Here is a 17145-nt window from a genome sequence, read left to right as displayed (position 1 = left end):
TTGGAAGGTGAACCTTCATCCCTAGTCTGAGATCCTGAGAGCTCTGGAGCAGGTTTTCATCAAGGATCTCTCTGTACTTTGCTCCGTTCATCTTTACCTTGATGCTGACCAGTCTCCCAGTCCCTGCTACTGAAAAACATCCCCACAGCATGATGCTTCCACCACCATGCTTCACCATAGGGATGGTGCCAGGTTTCCTCCAGATGTGATGCTTGGCATTCAGGCCAAAGAGTTCAATCTTGGTTTCATCATACCAGATAATCTTGTTTCTCATGGTCTGAGAGTCTTTGGGTACCTTTTGGCAAACTCCTAGCGGGCTGTCATGTGCCTTTTACTGAGGAGTGGCTTCCATCTGGCCACTCTACCATAAAGGCCTCATCGGTGGAGTGCTGCAGAGATGGTTGTCCTTCTGGAAGGTTCTCCCATCCCATGCCAGAATAACCATTGGGTTCTTGGTCACCTCCCTGATCAAGGCCCTTCTCCCCTGATTCCTCAGTGTGGCCAGCTCTAGGAAGAGTCTTTGTGGTTCTAAACCTCTTCCATTTTAGAATGAAGAAATGTTTTGGTACCCTTCCATAGATCTGTGCTTTGACACAATCTTGTCTCTGAGCTCTACGGACAATTCCTTCGACCTCATGCATCAGCTTTTGCTCTGACATGCACTGTCAACTGTGGGACCTTATACAGACAGGTGTGTGTCTTTCCAAATCACGTCCAATCAATTGAATTTACCACAGGTGGACTCCAATCAAGTTGTAGAAACATCTCAAGGATGATCAATGTAAACAGGATGCTCCTGAGCTCAATATCAAGTCTCATAGCAAAGGGTCTGAATACTTATATAAATACGGTATTTCTGTATTTTTTTGTATTTTTAAAAATACATTTACAATAATTTCTAAAAACCTGTTTTTGCTTTGTCATTGTGGGGTATTGTGTGTAGATTAGACATGTATCTCAGGTGGGCTTAAAGGGTACAGTAGCACAAAAGCACACTATACAAAATGGAAATTAAAAATAAATAAATAATGTTCAATACGATCAATACTAACTTTGCGTAATGTTGTAATATATAGTGTATATTTATACCCCAGACCAATGGTTTCCAAATATTTTAAGTACATTTTGATATTCTGTATTTCTTTTAATGCCATAAATCATTGCTGTTCTCCTATTACGCCCAGTATGCTCCTATTAAGCCCAGTATGCTCCTATTAAGCCCAGTATGCTCCTATTAAGCCCAGTATGCTCCTATTAAGCCCAGTATGCTCCTATTAAGCCCAGTATGCATTGAAACACATGGAGATAACTGTTTTATCACCTAATATTCAATCAACCTGAGCATCAATTATTATTTTTCCTTCAGATTTAAGTTGATTAAAGTACTCAAACTACAGTTATGCATATTATTCATAGTGATCCTTTATATTAAATCATTAAGAACAACTAGAAACCTCTGTATTCTCTGCAACCCGTTTGGAGTAGACAGGTAGTTGTTGATGCAGAGAGAGAAGAAGAAGATCAGGGTTGAAGGATATCAGGGGGGGAGATAGAAGATCTACAAGTGGTGGGCAAACAAATGAAGGACAAGAAGATGACTACTGGCCGACTACTCATGGCAGTTAGTTGTTAGGTTGTTGTCCTTCCTTCATCCATTCTGTTTATTGGGGTGTTTCACCACCTGTACATCTCTAATACAAGAGTAGATGAGGGAGATTGGAAACAGGCTTTAGAAAGACAAGTTGAGCTAATTAACAGCAATAAGAGTACAGCAAATGTTAACCAGCTTTCAGATAATTCATTAAAAGTTGTTTGTGTTATGGTCTTTGTGCATGGCAGCTGCAGGATCAATATTCACCTTTTGTAATATGGGATGAAGCCTGAGCTGGAATGTGAAGCTAACTGAAGCTGGCTAGCTTTAGAAAACCCTGACTAGATCTCTCTAGTGTCGTAGTATACATCTCAGAACCTCAAATATAAGCTTGTAATTTTAAACAAACACTGTATAGTCACAAAACATCCATGTTTAGTATTAATCGAAATACTTTTTTTGTCTTTGGCAGGAGCGAGACCAGACTCCCACTCGGACAGCGGACAGAGTACTTCAGGGCACCCAGACCCAAAGATGGCCAAACCAGCGAGACCACACCACTGCTCCCATTGTGGAAAGAGTTTTATTAATTTAAGGAGCCTAAAAGTTCATGAAAGAGTACACACAGGAGAAAAGCCTTTCCACTGCTCACAGTGTGGAAAGAGTTTTACTCAGTTAGGGAATCTGAAAATGCATGAGAGAATACACACAGGAGAGAAGCCTTTCCACTGCTCCCTGTGTGGAAAGAGTTTTACCCAGTTAGTTGCCGTGAAAACACATGAGAGGACACACACAGGAGAGAAGCATTTCCACTGCACCCTGTGTGGAAAGAGTTTTACCCGGATAGGGTCCCTGAAAACACATGAGCGAATACACACAGGAGAGAAGCCTTTTCACTGCTCCCTGTGTGGAAAGAGTTTTACCCAGTTAGGGGCCCTGAAAACACATGAGAGAACACACACTGGAGAGAAGAATTTCCACTGCTCCCTGTGTAGAAAGAGTTTTACCCAGTTAGGGGCCCTGAAAAAACACGAGAGGACACATACAAGAGAGAAGCATTTCCACTGCTCCCTGTGTGAAAAGACTTTTACCCAGTTAGGGTCCATGAAAACGCATGAGAGGACACACACTGGAGAGAAGCTATATCACTGCTCCCAGTGTCAAAATACTTTTTCCACATTAAGGGACCTGAAATCACATGAAAGAACCCACTTAGTAGAGAGGCAGAGGCCGTTCCAATGCTCTCAGTGTGGAAAGAGATTCATCCAGTCATCACATCTGAAAGATCACACGACAACACACACAGGAGAAAAAACGTTCCAATGCTCTCAGTGTGAAAAGGGTTTTACCAGGTTAAGCACACTAAAAACACATAAGAGTACACACAGGAGATCAGCATTTCCAATGCTCCCAGTGTGAAAAAAAACGGTTTGTACACCTGAAAATATATCCATTAACAACTATTGATTAATTTATTGGGGGGGGGGGGATGCACTGAGTACGAGTACAACCCAGGGGATAACGCGTTAAAGGGAAAATGACTTGTTTCCAACGTGGTCCTCGATGAAATAAACTCAATACAGACAATACACAAGATAAATATATTTTCCTCCCAGTGTGGAAAGGTATTTACCTAGTTAGGGAACCTGTAAGACCACGAGGGAACAAACACCGGGGAGATGCCTTACCACTGCTCCCAGTGTGGAAAGAGATTTTTCACATCTCATAACACACACAGTGCTCCCACACTTTTTTGGGGGGGGACTGGGAAGGTGTTTTTCTGGGTTCGTTCGGTCATGAAAATCTGGGGAAAAGTCATGGATTTTGTTGTTGTGTTTTCTAGGCCTGGGAAAGTTTTGGAAAAGGATCAAATCTGAAAAGTTTTCAAAAAGTCAATGGAAGTTAATTTAATAACTTCTGTTAGCCATTTATTTAGGCATAGTTTGTAAATATTTTATTAATCACATACAAATCACCATATCAACCAGGATCAGAATGCTTTAATGCCGTGTGACCGCATCACCTGCACGTGCACTGTGGAGTGGCCCTCAAGGGGAGAGAGACAGTAGCACGTTGCAGCAGCAGGTTGGCCTATAGAATATGAGAGAACAGGTAGCCAATTTAAAACATATATTGTAACCTGGCTAGTTATCAATTTAGCTTTTAGATAACTAGCATGAATGAATGCTATCTGGTTAACTCTTTAGCTGTTAGCATTTATTCATGCTAGTTAACAGTTTAGCTGTTAGCATTTATTCATGCTAGTTAACTGTTTAGCTGTTAGCATTTATTCATGCTAGTTATCTATCTGGTTAACTGTTTAGCTGTTAGCATTTATTCATGCTCGTTAACTGTTTAGCTGTTAGCATTTATTCATGCTAGTTAACTGTTTAGCTGTTAGCATTTATTCATGCTCGTTAACTGTTTAGCTGTTAGCATTTATTCATGGTTTCGTCATGTCCCAAAAACGTTCCACCGACACTTGCGAGTTAAGGCCATGCAAAGTTTATAAACTTTTTTTGGGACGATTCATTTAAACTGTTTTTTTTGTTGTTGTAGCAAACAAATGATTCACTTCGCCATTGTATTAGTTAGGATTCTGGTGAATCGAATCATGTGAATCAAAATAATCCATTTGTGAATCACGAGGACAAAACCTGCCGTAATGATCTATTATCTAATTCTTCAATCTCCAATAAATGTTATTCATCTTATTTCTGTCTTTCTTCCTCCAATATGATAATGAGGGGGTGTCAAGCCAATGTCTGTCTGTGTGTGGTATCTAACACACCATTGGTTGATCAATGTCACAGCTCTTTGCTCGATTGCTTGCTTTTGCACAATAGTAGAGTTTGTGGTTTGCCTTCAAAATAAAAGTCCCACATTTTTGAAACTGAAGCAAACAGATTCATATGGTGTAATCAAACCATATTTGGACCAGATCATGTTTGGAATGTTGTATAAATACAACAAAAGACAATCATTTGTTAATTTACTCCCCCCCCCCCCCCCCCCCCCCAAAAAAAAATGTAATCAGTTGAAATCGCACTGTGGATGTATTAGACTTCATAGAACATTGTACAGCCTTGTCTATGGATCTGAGGTCCATGAAATGTTCACAACTGAGTTGATTTCCCACAGTCAAAGTCCTGCAATAAGACCTACGAGGCTAATAGTTGTGTAAACTATACATAGTTGTGTTCTGTGGTTGTTACTGCGTAGGCTGATACCCCATTTCATTGATCCACAATCCCGTGAAATATAAGAATGCCCACAATGCAATTCTAAAAGTCTAATACATTCACAGTGTGATTTCAACTGATTTGGCCTTTTTTTTGTCAAATTAACTCATTGTCTTTTGTTGAATTAATATAACACAATTCCAAAGTTCAGTATTATCTGGACCAAATATTGCAATGATTCCTCTATCTGCATCTGTTGCATGTTCTAGTTCCCATAATAATGCAGTGATGGCCCGTCCCACAAGGACCCCCGCATCACCACCAGCTGCAGTCCCTGATCTGCATCTGTTGGATGACACTATGATGAAGTACTGTATAGCTCTGTTCTCATGTCTGATGGCCTTGGTGAGGAGATTGTGGTCCGTTCTCATGTCTGATGACCTTGGTGAGGAGATTGTGGTCCGTTCTCATGTCTGACGGCCTTGGTGAGGAGATTGTGTTCTGTTCTCATGTCTGACGGCCTTGGTGAGGAGATTGTGTTCTGTTCTCATGCCTGATGACCTTGGTGAGGAGATTGTGTTCTGTTCTCATGCCTGATGGCCTTGGTGAGGAGATTGTGTTCTGTTCTCATGTCTGACGGCCTTGGTGAGGAGATTGTGTTCCGTTCTCATGCCTGATGGCCTTGGTGAGGAGATTGTGTTCCGTTCTCATGCCTGATGGCCTTGGTGAGGAGATTGTGTTCCCTTCTCATGCCTGATGGCCTTGGTGAGGGGATTGTGTTCTGTTCTCATGCCTGATGGCCTTGGTGAGGGGATTGTGTTCCGTTCTCATGTCTGACTGCCTTGGAGTTCCATTCAGATCAACCTCCCCTTTCCCCAGATTATTATTATTACATTACCTTTCAGGAGTTCCATTCAGATCAACCTCACCTTTCCCCAGATTATTATTATTACATTACCTTTCAGGAGTTCCATTCAGATCAACCTCACCTTTCCCCAGATTAGTATTATTACATTACCTTTCAGGAGTTCCATTCAGACCAACCTCCCCTTTCCCCAGATTATTATTATTATTACATTACCTTTCAGGAGTTCCATTCAGATCAACCTCCCCTTTCCCCAGATTATTATTATTATTACATTACCTTTCAGGAGGAGTTCCATTCAGATCAACCTCCCCTTTCCCCAGATTATTATTATTATTACATTACCTTTCAGGAGTTCCATTCAGATCAACCTCCTCTTTCCTCATTCAGATCAACCTCCCCTTTCCCCATTCAGATCAACCTCCCCTTTCCCCAGATTATTATTATTATTACATTACCTTTCAGGAGTTCCATTCAGATCAATCTCCCCTTTCCCCAGATTATTATTATTATTACATTACCTTCCAGGAGTTCCATTCGGATCAACCTCCCCTTTCCCCAGATTATTATTACATTACCTTTCAGGAGGAGTTACATTCAGATCAACCTCCCCTTTCCCCAGATTATTATTATTATTACATTACCTTTCAGGAGTTACATTCAGATCAACCTCCCCTTTCCCCAGATTATTATTATTATTACATTACCTTTCAGGAGTTACATTCAGATCAACCTCCCCTTTCCTCAGATTATTATTATTATTACATTACCTTTCAGGAGTTCCATTCAGATCAACCTCCCCTTTCCCCAGATTATTATTATTATTACATTACATTTCAGGAGTTCCATTCAGATCAACCTCCCCTTTCCCCAGATTATTATTATTATTACATTACCTTTCAGGAGTTACATTCAGCTCAACCTCCCCTTTCCCCAGATTATTATTATTACATTACCTTTCAGGAGTTCCATTCAGATCAACCTCCCCTTTCCCCAGATTATTATTATTATTACATTACCTTTCAGGAGTTCCATTCAGATCAACCTCCCCTTTCCCCAGATTATTATTATTACATTACCTTTCAGGAGTTCCATTCAGATCAACCTCCCCTTTCCCCAGATTATTATTATTATTACATTACCTTTCAGGAGTTCCATTCAGATCAACCTCCCCTTTCCCCAGATTATTATTATTATTACATTACCTTTCAGGAGTTCCATTCAGATCAACCTCCCCTTTCCCCAGATTATTATTATTATTACATTACCTTTCAGGAGTTACATTCAGATCAACCTCCCCTTTCCCCAGATTATTATTATTATTACATTACCTTTCAGGAGTTACATTCAGACCACCCCTTTCTGTGTAAAATGCCAACTTCCCAGAAACCAGAGGGTTTTAAATTCTGTCTGAGAACTCCTCAGATGTATGGTAATGCTTATGGTTTCCATGGCATCAAAGGGGGTCATTATGCCCAAACAGTTCTATTTTTGTTTCATCAGACCAGAGGACATTTCTCCAAAAAGTACGATCTTTGTCCCCATGTCCATTTGCAAACCGTAGTCTGGCTTTTTTTATGGCGGTTTTGGTGCAGTGGCGAGGGATCTACCTCGCTATATAAGAGACATGGAACCATTTACTCTGGGAGATCCTTCCCTGACTGAGATCCGAGAGGGATCTACCTCGCTATATAAGAGACATGGATCCATTTACTCTGTGAGCTCCTTCCCTGACAGAGATCAGAGAGGGATCTACCTCGCTATATAAGAGACATGGAACCATTTACTCTGTGGGAGCTCCTTCCCTGACTGAGATCCGAGAGGGATCTACCTCGCTATATAAGAGACATGGAACCATTTACTCTGGGAGATCCTTCCCTGACTGAGATCAGAGAGGGATCTACCTCGCTATATAAGAGACATGGATCCATTTACTCTGGGATCTCCTTCCCTGACTGAGATCAGAGAGGGATCTACCTCGCTATATAAGAGACATGGAACCATTTACTCTGGGAGATCCAATATTTTTTTGTATTATATCTTAAATATTCTCTGTCTTAATCTTTGGATTGAGTTTTCAGCACATTACTGTTGTAGCGCAATCCTTTGTAGAACAAAAAATACATTCACACACTAACTATAGAAATGGGTTTATAATACAAGATTTATTCACCGGGATTAGAATAAAATGTTTGGTCTTTGTGCAACATTTACACAAAATGGCAATGAACGATAATACATACAGTGATATACAGCCATGTACGTTCAGTCATGTAACAGAATGGACAGTACCCGGGGGAATACATGCAGACTCAGCAACAGTCCAAACACCTTCCATCAATGGAAATAGATTGTCAGCTCCTATTTATTTCTGTGTGTGTCCCTGTAGAGTCACTCCCCCTTCTCCACCATCCACCTCTACCTTTTTCAGTCTCATAAAAGGCAGACTGTTGGAGCTCCCTCCAATGCCCTGTGCCAGGTACAGGGAAAACACGTTGGCTAGGAGGTAGGTATTTTCCTGCAACTCCTGTACAGATGGCTGTTGGGGCCTTGTTTCAGCGGCTGGTGGCAAAACCTGTACAGATGGCTGTTGGGGCCTTGTTTCAGCGGCTGGTGGCAGAACATGTACAGATGGCTGTTGGGGCCTTGTTTCAGCGGCTGGTGGCAGAAACTGTACAGATGGCTGTCGGGGCCTTGTTTCAGCGGCTGGTGGCAGAACATGTACATATGGCTGTTGGGGCCTTGTTTCAGCGGCTGGTGGCAGAAACTGTACAGATGGCTGTTGGGGCCTTGTTTCAGTGGCTGGTGGCAGAAACTGTACAGATGGCTGTTGGGGCCTTGTTTCAGCGGCTGGTGGCAGAACCTGTACAGATGGCTGTTGGGGCCTTGTTTCAGCGGCTGGTGGCAGAACCTGTACAGATGGCTGTTGGGGCCTTGTTTCAGCGACTGGTGGCAGAAACTGTACAGATGGCTGTTGGGGCCTTGTTTCAGCGGCTGGTGGCAGAACATGTACAGACGGCCGGAGGGATGCTGCTCTGAGGATGTTCTCTTTCCTCTGTTGGCTTCTTCCTCACGGCCTCCCTCTGCTTCAAGGCCTCCAGCTCCCATTGAAAGTTGGCAGTGGCAGTAAAATCCTCAAATGGTTTTGTTGAATTAGTGATGCCTTCTGCTGTGGCAGGGGGGGCGTGACTGGGACACTGACCGTTTCACACAGTAATATAATACCACAGCTGTGTGTCTCTAGGAGCTTCTCTGGGCTGGTGTTAAGAGCAGAGCAGATCCACCCACTTCAGGATCTCTTTCTCCCCGTGGTGCTTGACCAGTAGGACATCACTGTCAGCTCTAATGGGCTCTGTCCATTGGCCGTGGTCCAAGATGAAGACGGGAACCTCATCTCTTGATGGGCTCAGTGGAGAAGCTTGTCAAGGGCAGTGGTGGTGTGGCTGGCAGAGGTGTGCTCAGCAAATCTGAAATATTATTTTCACGACAAAGTCTTACCTATACACCAGGGAACTTCAACTGGATTCAGCTGCGGGACGATTTGTTTCTGGAATGGATGGTCGCGGGGCCGGAGCATAATTACAAATAATTTGTAGACTGCAAAATGACCCAAGAGGCCCAAACGGATATGTTTGACCAAAAATGTATAATTTAAAACCTTGCTTACATTTGATATACAATCACATGTCTCTCTATTATCCATTGGAATACTTGGGAACAGATTGTCTTACATTAAAATCCCTTGGAGCTGATTTCCTGGTGTTTTTACAGTAATAAAAAATATATAAATATATATATATATATAAAACAATTTTGCTCTGAAAACTTGGGGGGTCAAATAAAACCAGGTCCGCTGTCCGCCAGTTGAGGAACCCTGCTATACCTGGACCTGGACCTAAATGACTTAGTGCCTCTGCACACATAAGTATGTGTGCGATGTCATTTTAATTACCTGAATCAGGTAGGAACTCTTCGGATGGATTATCTTCAAATTAAATCTAATTTGATTGGTCAGATACACATATTTAGCAGCTGTTATTGCGGGTGTAGCGAAACGCTTGTGTTCCTAGCTCCAACAGTGCAGTAGTATCTAACAATTCACAACAATACACTCACATTTTTAAGTAAAATAATGGAATTAAGAAATGTTTAAATATTAGGACAAGCAATGTCTGAGTGGCATTGGGTAGAATACAGTATATACATATGAAATTAATAAAACAGTGTGTAAACATTATTAAAGTGACCAGTGTTCCATTATTAATGTGATCAGTGATTCCATGTTTATGTACATAGGGCACCAGCCTCTAAGGTGCAGGGATGAGTAACCGGGTGGTCACTGGCTAGTGACAGTGACTAAGTCCAGGGCAGGGTACTGGGTGGAGGCTGGCTAGTGATGGCTATTTAACAGTCTGATGGCCTTGAAATAGAAGCTGTTTTTCAGTCTCTCGGTCCCAGCTTTGATGCACCTGTACTGACCTCGCCTTCTGGATGATAACGGGGTGAACAGGCCGTGGTTCGGGTGGTTGATGGCCTTGGTCTTTTTGGCCTTCCTGTGACATCGGGTGCTGTAGGTGTCCTGCAGGGCAGGCAGTGTGCCCCCGGTGATGCGTTGGGCAGACCGCACCACCCTCTGGAGAGCCCTGCGGTTGCGGACGGTGCTGTTGCCGTACCAGGCGGTGATACCACGCAACGGAATGTTCTCAATTGTGCTTTTGTTAAAGTTTGTGATGTTCTTGGGGGCCAAGCCAAACTTTTTCAGCCACACTGTCTGTGTGGGTGGACCATGTCAGATTGTCAGTGATGTGTACGCCGAGGAACTTGAAGCTTTCCGGCTTCTCCACTGTGGTCCCATTGATGTGGATGGGGGGGTGCTCCCTCTGCTGTCTCCTGAAGTCCACAATCAGCTCCTTCGTTTTGTTAACAAAGGAGAAATTCTCACTAACAGGGATGGAAACTAATGTGCAATAAATCAGCTTTTTTGTGCATATGAAACATTTCTGATATCTTTTATTTCAGCTCATGAAACACGGAACCAACACTTTACACGTTGTGTTTATATTTTTATTCAGTTTATATGTATTTATATTCATCTTCTATATATGTGTTTAGGAAAGTATTACCTGTAAGAAGTAAGAGAAAACATATCAGTTCATTATATATTTTAGCCAATATAAACAATGTAGTTAATATTTTCCTTAACTGCGGTACCCACTCCAGTCAACAGATGGGGATGTGAGTCTTTCAGGTGACGGCTCCTTGCGTGACGTATAATCTAGTGGACGGGACGGGACGGGACACTTCTTCAACAAGGACAACAGGCTACTGATTAAACCACCTCGGTTGTTTGCTAGCAAACATAAAACCGGTAAAATTTAGACAATTTGTGTGTATATTAACCTCAGTGTTTTAAACACACTGTCTGCGAATTTACTAGTTACTCTATTTACTTTAATATTTACGTTGTCAGCTAGCTAGCAGTTTTAGTTAGCCTTGCACTAGGCTAGTCTAACGTTCCCGACCATGAGTTCACTACCCTACTCCCCACCTGCTAAAGAAGAGGAGGTCTGCTGGACAGAGAAAGAAGCTCCCGTGAAAGAGAAGGAAGAGGAGGCTGTCACAGTTAAAAAGGAAGTAGAGGGTGAGGCTGTTACGGTGAAAGAGGAAGACGTTTCAGTGAAAGAAGAGGTGGATGTTACTGTCGAAGAAGAGGAAGACGCGTTCAGAGTGAAAGAGGAGGATGTTACAGTCAAAGAAGAGGCTGCAGTTGAAAAAGTGAAAGAGGAGGAGAATGAGATTACTGTCACAGTGAAAGAGGAGGAAGACGAGAAGAATGAAGATCTGATTAACACCAGTAAGAATGAAGATCTGATTAACACCAGTGAGAATAGACATCTGATTAACACCAGTGAGAATGGACATCTGATTAACACACGTGAGTACTATCTTAAAAACACAAATCAATGTGTGGTTATAAAGGGGCATTCCACTGAAGTTCTATACTTCAATGTGTACTCTACTGTGGGAATTATTAAAGCTACAATGTAAGATGTGTATGCCATTAAACAGTGGGCCACTAACAAAACACAAACAATGGATCGAATGCATCCAATGACATTGATTGAAATACTGTAGTCATCAATATATATTGTTATAGAGCTCTGTCCAGCCTAAAACATGACATTATATATTATTATAGAGCTTAGCTCAGCCTAAAGACATGACATTATCTATTATTATAGAGCTCTGCTCAGCCTATAAACATGACATTATCTATTATTATAGAGCTCTGCTCAGCCTGAAGACATGACATTATCTATTATTATAGAGCTCTGTTCAGCCTAGACATGACATTATCTATTATTATAGAGCTCTGTTCAGCCTAGACATGACATTATCTATTATTATAGAGCTCTGTTCAGCCTAAAGACATGACATTATCTAGTATTATAGAGCTCTGCTCAGCCTAAAACATGACTAAAACATGACATTATTTATTATTATAGAGCTCTGTTCAGCCTAAAGACATGACATTATCTATTATTATAGAGCTCTGTTCAGCCTAAAGACATGACATTATCTAGTATTATAGAGCTCTGCTCAGCCTAAAGACATGACATTATCTATTATTATAGAGCTCTGTTCAGCCTAAAGACATGACATTATCTATTATTATAGAGCTTTGCTCAGCCTGTAACCATGACATTATCTATTATTATAGAGCTCTGCTCAGCCTGTAACCATGACATTATCTATTATTATAGAGCTCTGCTCAGCCTATAAACATGACATTCTCTATTATTATAGAGCTCTGTTCAGCCTGTAAACATGACATTATCTATTATTATAGAGCTCTGCTCAGCCTGTAACCATGACATTCCATGAGAACAAGATTAGAGTTGAAACTCCACATTATTAATATTATTATGACTGTTTCTTATTTTTGTGACCAAACTTTTATTTTGTTACAAACAAACAAAAAATCTGACAGGGTTACAGATACAAAACAATCAAAGAGTTGCATGAAAAGATAACCAACCCGTTACCCAGTCCCCACCCACCCGCCCACATCCTCCCTTCACAGCCAGAAACCATGTTTCCCTCCCCACCTAGCCCCCCCAGCTTATCAGTCCCCTTACATCCCTCCAAAACTACCAGAGACCCCCCCCCCCCCTGTAACACCCCTTCACCATGGGCCTGCCCCCCCCCCCCCCCCGTAACACCCCTTCACCATGGGCCTGCCCCTCCTGTAACACCCCTTCACCATGGGCCCCCCCCCCCCCGTAACACCCCTTCACCATGGGCCTGCCCCCCCCTGTAACACCCCTTCCCCACGCCCCCCCCCCCCCCTGTAACACCCCTTCACCATGGGCCTGCCCCCCCCCCCCCCCCGTAACACCCCTTCACCATGGGCCTGCCCCTCCTGTAACACCCCTTCACCATGGGCCCCCCCCCCCCCGTAACACCCCTTCACCATGGGCCTGCCCCCCCCTGTAACACCCCTTCCCCACGCCCCCCCCCCCCCCCTGTAACACCCCTTCACCATGGGCCTGCCCCCCCCCCCCCCCCCCCCCGTAACACCCCTTCACCATGGGCCTGCCCCTCCTGTAACACCCCTTCACCATGGGCCCCCCCCCCCCCCGTAACACCCCTTCACCATGGGCCTGCCCCCCCCTGTAACACCCCTTCCCCCCCCCCCCCCCCCCCCCCCCTGTAACACCCCTTCCCCACGCCCCCCCCCCCCCCCCCCCTGTAACACCCCTTCCCCATGGGCCCCCCCCCCCCCTGTAACACCCCTTCACCATGGGCCTGAAAGCAAAGAAAGTACCAAAGTCTAAATAACTGGATTGTATGTGTGGGGCTTTAGCTGAGATTGTTCTTTACAGAGTCAAGTATATTTGTCCTGGTCTCAGTTGAGGAGCACCATTCATTCTCGCTGTAGATATTTCTAATGGTATAACTTCAAACAGGAACTGTATCCATTGGTTAAATGGGAAGAGAGTGTGAGGTGGTCTCCATCTTAGAGACCTAAACATTTTTCACAGCAGTCCTGCCTGCCAGCAGTAATCGTTTCGGAGTGATTGAGAGATTCAAGGCGCTATCGTCGTTAAGTGACATAATACATGCAAAGCGCTGAATATTTATATTCATGCACTTTGAAATACATTTGTAACTTTGCCTCAGAAGCATTTAACTGCAGGGTACTCTCACATCATATGAAGGAATGTGCTTACCTGATTTAGGAGGTACAGTGAACGATTTCAAAGTAAAACGTTTCCTTGTTGTTAGATACACTCTGAACCAATGTAAAATGTATAAATTAATGGTTCGCATTACGGGATGCTAAGGTCCTATTTTTCTATATTCTGTTCCAGTTAAAGGGTTGATCGGATTAAATTAGATCTGTGGACAATACTTTTTTAATGGCTGAATATGAGCTTTCCAAAAGTTGTTTATGTATTATAGAGATAAATTATCTGGGCTCCCGAAATGACTTATTAAATCTCATCATTGGATAGTTCGGTAGTTGGGTTTCCCAAAGGACTCCATATTCTGCCCTAAATTGTAAATATATATATAGAAAACAAGAATTGCCTGGTAACGTGTATCTTTCAGATCTTGGAATGTTCTCAAACCATTACTGTCCATGATATCGGTAAGGATACGGATTCCACATTTGGATTTTGCGTCAAAATAGAAATAGTGTGAGCAATAATAGGACCAACGAGTAGTTTACATTGTTTAAGGGATATATCAGTGGAGACCACCTCATCCAGGACAATAGGAGACACCATATTACATTGTTTAAGGGATATATCAGTGGAGACCACCTCATCCAGGGTAATAGGAGACACCATGTTACATTGTTTAAGGGATATATCAGTGGAGACCACCTCTTCCAGGACAATAGGAGACACCATATTACATTGTTTAAGGGATATATCAGTGGAGACCACCTCTTCCAGGACAATAGGAGACACCATATTACATTGTTTAAGGGATATATCAGTGGAGACCACCTCTTCCAGGACAATAGGAGACACCATATTACATTGTTTAAGGGATATATCAGTGGAGACCACCTCTCCCAGGACAATAGGAGACACCATATTACATTGTTTAAGGGATATATCAGTGGAGACCACCTCATCCAGGGTAATAGGAGACACCATATTACATTGTTTAAGGGATATATCAGTGGAGACCACCTCTTCCAGGGCAATAGGAGACACCATATTACATTGTTTAAGGGATATATCAGTGGAGACCACCTCATCCAGGGTAATAGGAGACACCATATTACATTGTTTAAGGGATATATCAGTGGAGACCACCTCATCCAGGGTAATAGGAGACACCATATTACATTGTTTAAGGGATATATCAGTGGAGACCACCTCATCCAGGGTAATAGGAGACACCATATTACATTGTTTAAGGGATATATCAGTGGAGACCACCTCATCCAGGGTAATAGGAGACACCATATTACATTGTTTAAGGGATATATCAGTGGAGACCACCTCATCCAGGGTAATAGGAGACACCATATTACATTGTTTAAGGGATATATCAGTGGAGACCACCTCATCCAGGGCAATAGGAGACACCATATTACATTGTTTAAGGGATATATCAGTGGAGACCACCTCATCCAGGGTAATAGGAGACACCATATTACATTGTTTAAGGGATATATCAGTGGAGACCACCTCTTCCAGGACAATAGGAGACACCATATTACATTGTTTAAGGGATATATCAGTGGAGACCACCTCTCCCAGGACAATAGGAGACACCATGTTACATTGTTTAAGGGATATATCAGTGGAGACCACCTCTTCCAGGGCAATAGGAGACACCATATTACATTGTTTAAGGGATATATCAGTGGAGACCATCTCTTCCAGGGCAATAGGAGACACCATATTACATTGTTTAAGGGATATATCAGTGGAGACCACCTCTCCCAGGACAATAGGAGACACCATATTACATTGTTTAAGGGATATATCAGTGGAGACCACCTCTTCCAGGACAATAGGAGACACCATGTTACATTAAGGGATATATCAGTGGAGACCACCTCTTCCAGGGTAATAGGAGTCACCATATTACATTGTTTAAGGGGTATATCAGTGGAGACCACCTCATCCAGGGTAATAGGAGACACCATATTACATTGTTTAAGGGATATATCAGTGGAGACCACCTCATCCAGGGTAATAGGAGACACCATATTACATTGTTTAAGGGATATATCAGTGGAGACCACCTCATCCAGGACAATAGGAGACACCATGTTACATTGTTTAAGGGATATATCAGTGGAGACCATCTCTTCCAGGGCAATAGGAGACACCATGTTACATTGTTTAAGGGATATATCAGTGGAGACCACCTCTTCCAGGACAATAGGAGACACCATATTACATTGTTTAAGGGGTATATCAGTGGAGACCACCTCTTCCAGGACAATAGGAGTCACCATATTACATTGTTTAAGGGGTATATCAGTGGAGACCACCTCTTCCAGGACAATAGGAGACACCATATTACATTAAGGGATATATCAGTGGAGACCACCTCTCCCAGGGCAATAGGAGACACCATATTACATTGTTTAAGGGATATATCAGTGGAGACCACCTCTCCCAGGGCAATAGGAGACACCATATTACATTAAGGGATATATCAGTGGAGACCACCTCTTCCAGGACAATAGGAGACACCATATTACATTGTTTAAGGGGTATATCAGTGGAGACTACCTCTCCCAGGGCAATAGGAGACACCATGTTACATTGTTTAAGGGATATATCAGTGGAGACCACCTCTTCCAGGACAATAGGAGACACCATATTACATTGTTTAAGGGATATATCAGTGGAGACCACCTCATCCAGGGTAATAGGAGTCACCATATTACATTGTTTAAGGGATATATCAGTGGAGACCACCTCTCCCAGGGCAATAGGAGACACCATGTTACATTGTTTAAGTGATATATCAGTGGAGACCACATCTTCCAGGACAATAGGAGACACCATATTACATTGTTTAAGGGATATATCAGTGGAGACCACCTCTTCCAGGACAATAGGAGACACCATATTACATTGTTTAAGGGGTATATCAGTGGAGACCACCTCTTCCAGGACAATAGGAGACACCATATTACATTGTTTAAGGGATATATCAGTGGAGACCACCTCTTCCAGGACAATAGGAGACACCATATTACATTGTTTAAGGGATATATCAGTGGAGACCACCTCTTCCAGGACAATAGGAGAAACCATGTTTCAATCACCAAGGGGAAGAATAATCATGTCTCCACCATTTTAGGATGGGGATGAAATGCTAGTTGCCTAGAAGAGCTCGGATTGAATTGATTTGAATGTTCTGTTAAAGTTTCTGTCAATGGTTTTATCTAAGGAAGGAAATAGATCTACTCCCAAATACTTTAAATGGGAAACGGTGGGGATTTCATAAGTAGAGTCTTT

The sequence above is a fragment of the Salvelinus namaycush genome, unplaced genomic scaffold, assembly GCF_016432855.1.
Source record: "Salvelinus namaycush isolate Seneca unplaced genomic scaffold, SaNama_1.0 Scaffold127, whole genome shotgun sequence".
NCBI lineage: Eukaryota > Metazoa > Chordata > Actinopteri > Salmoniformes > Salmonidae > Salvelinus > Salvelinus namaycush.
This window is presented reverse-complemented; position numbering follows the sequence as displayed.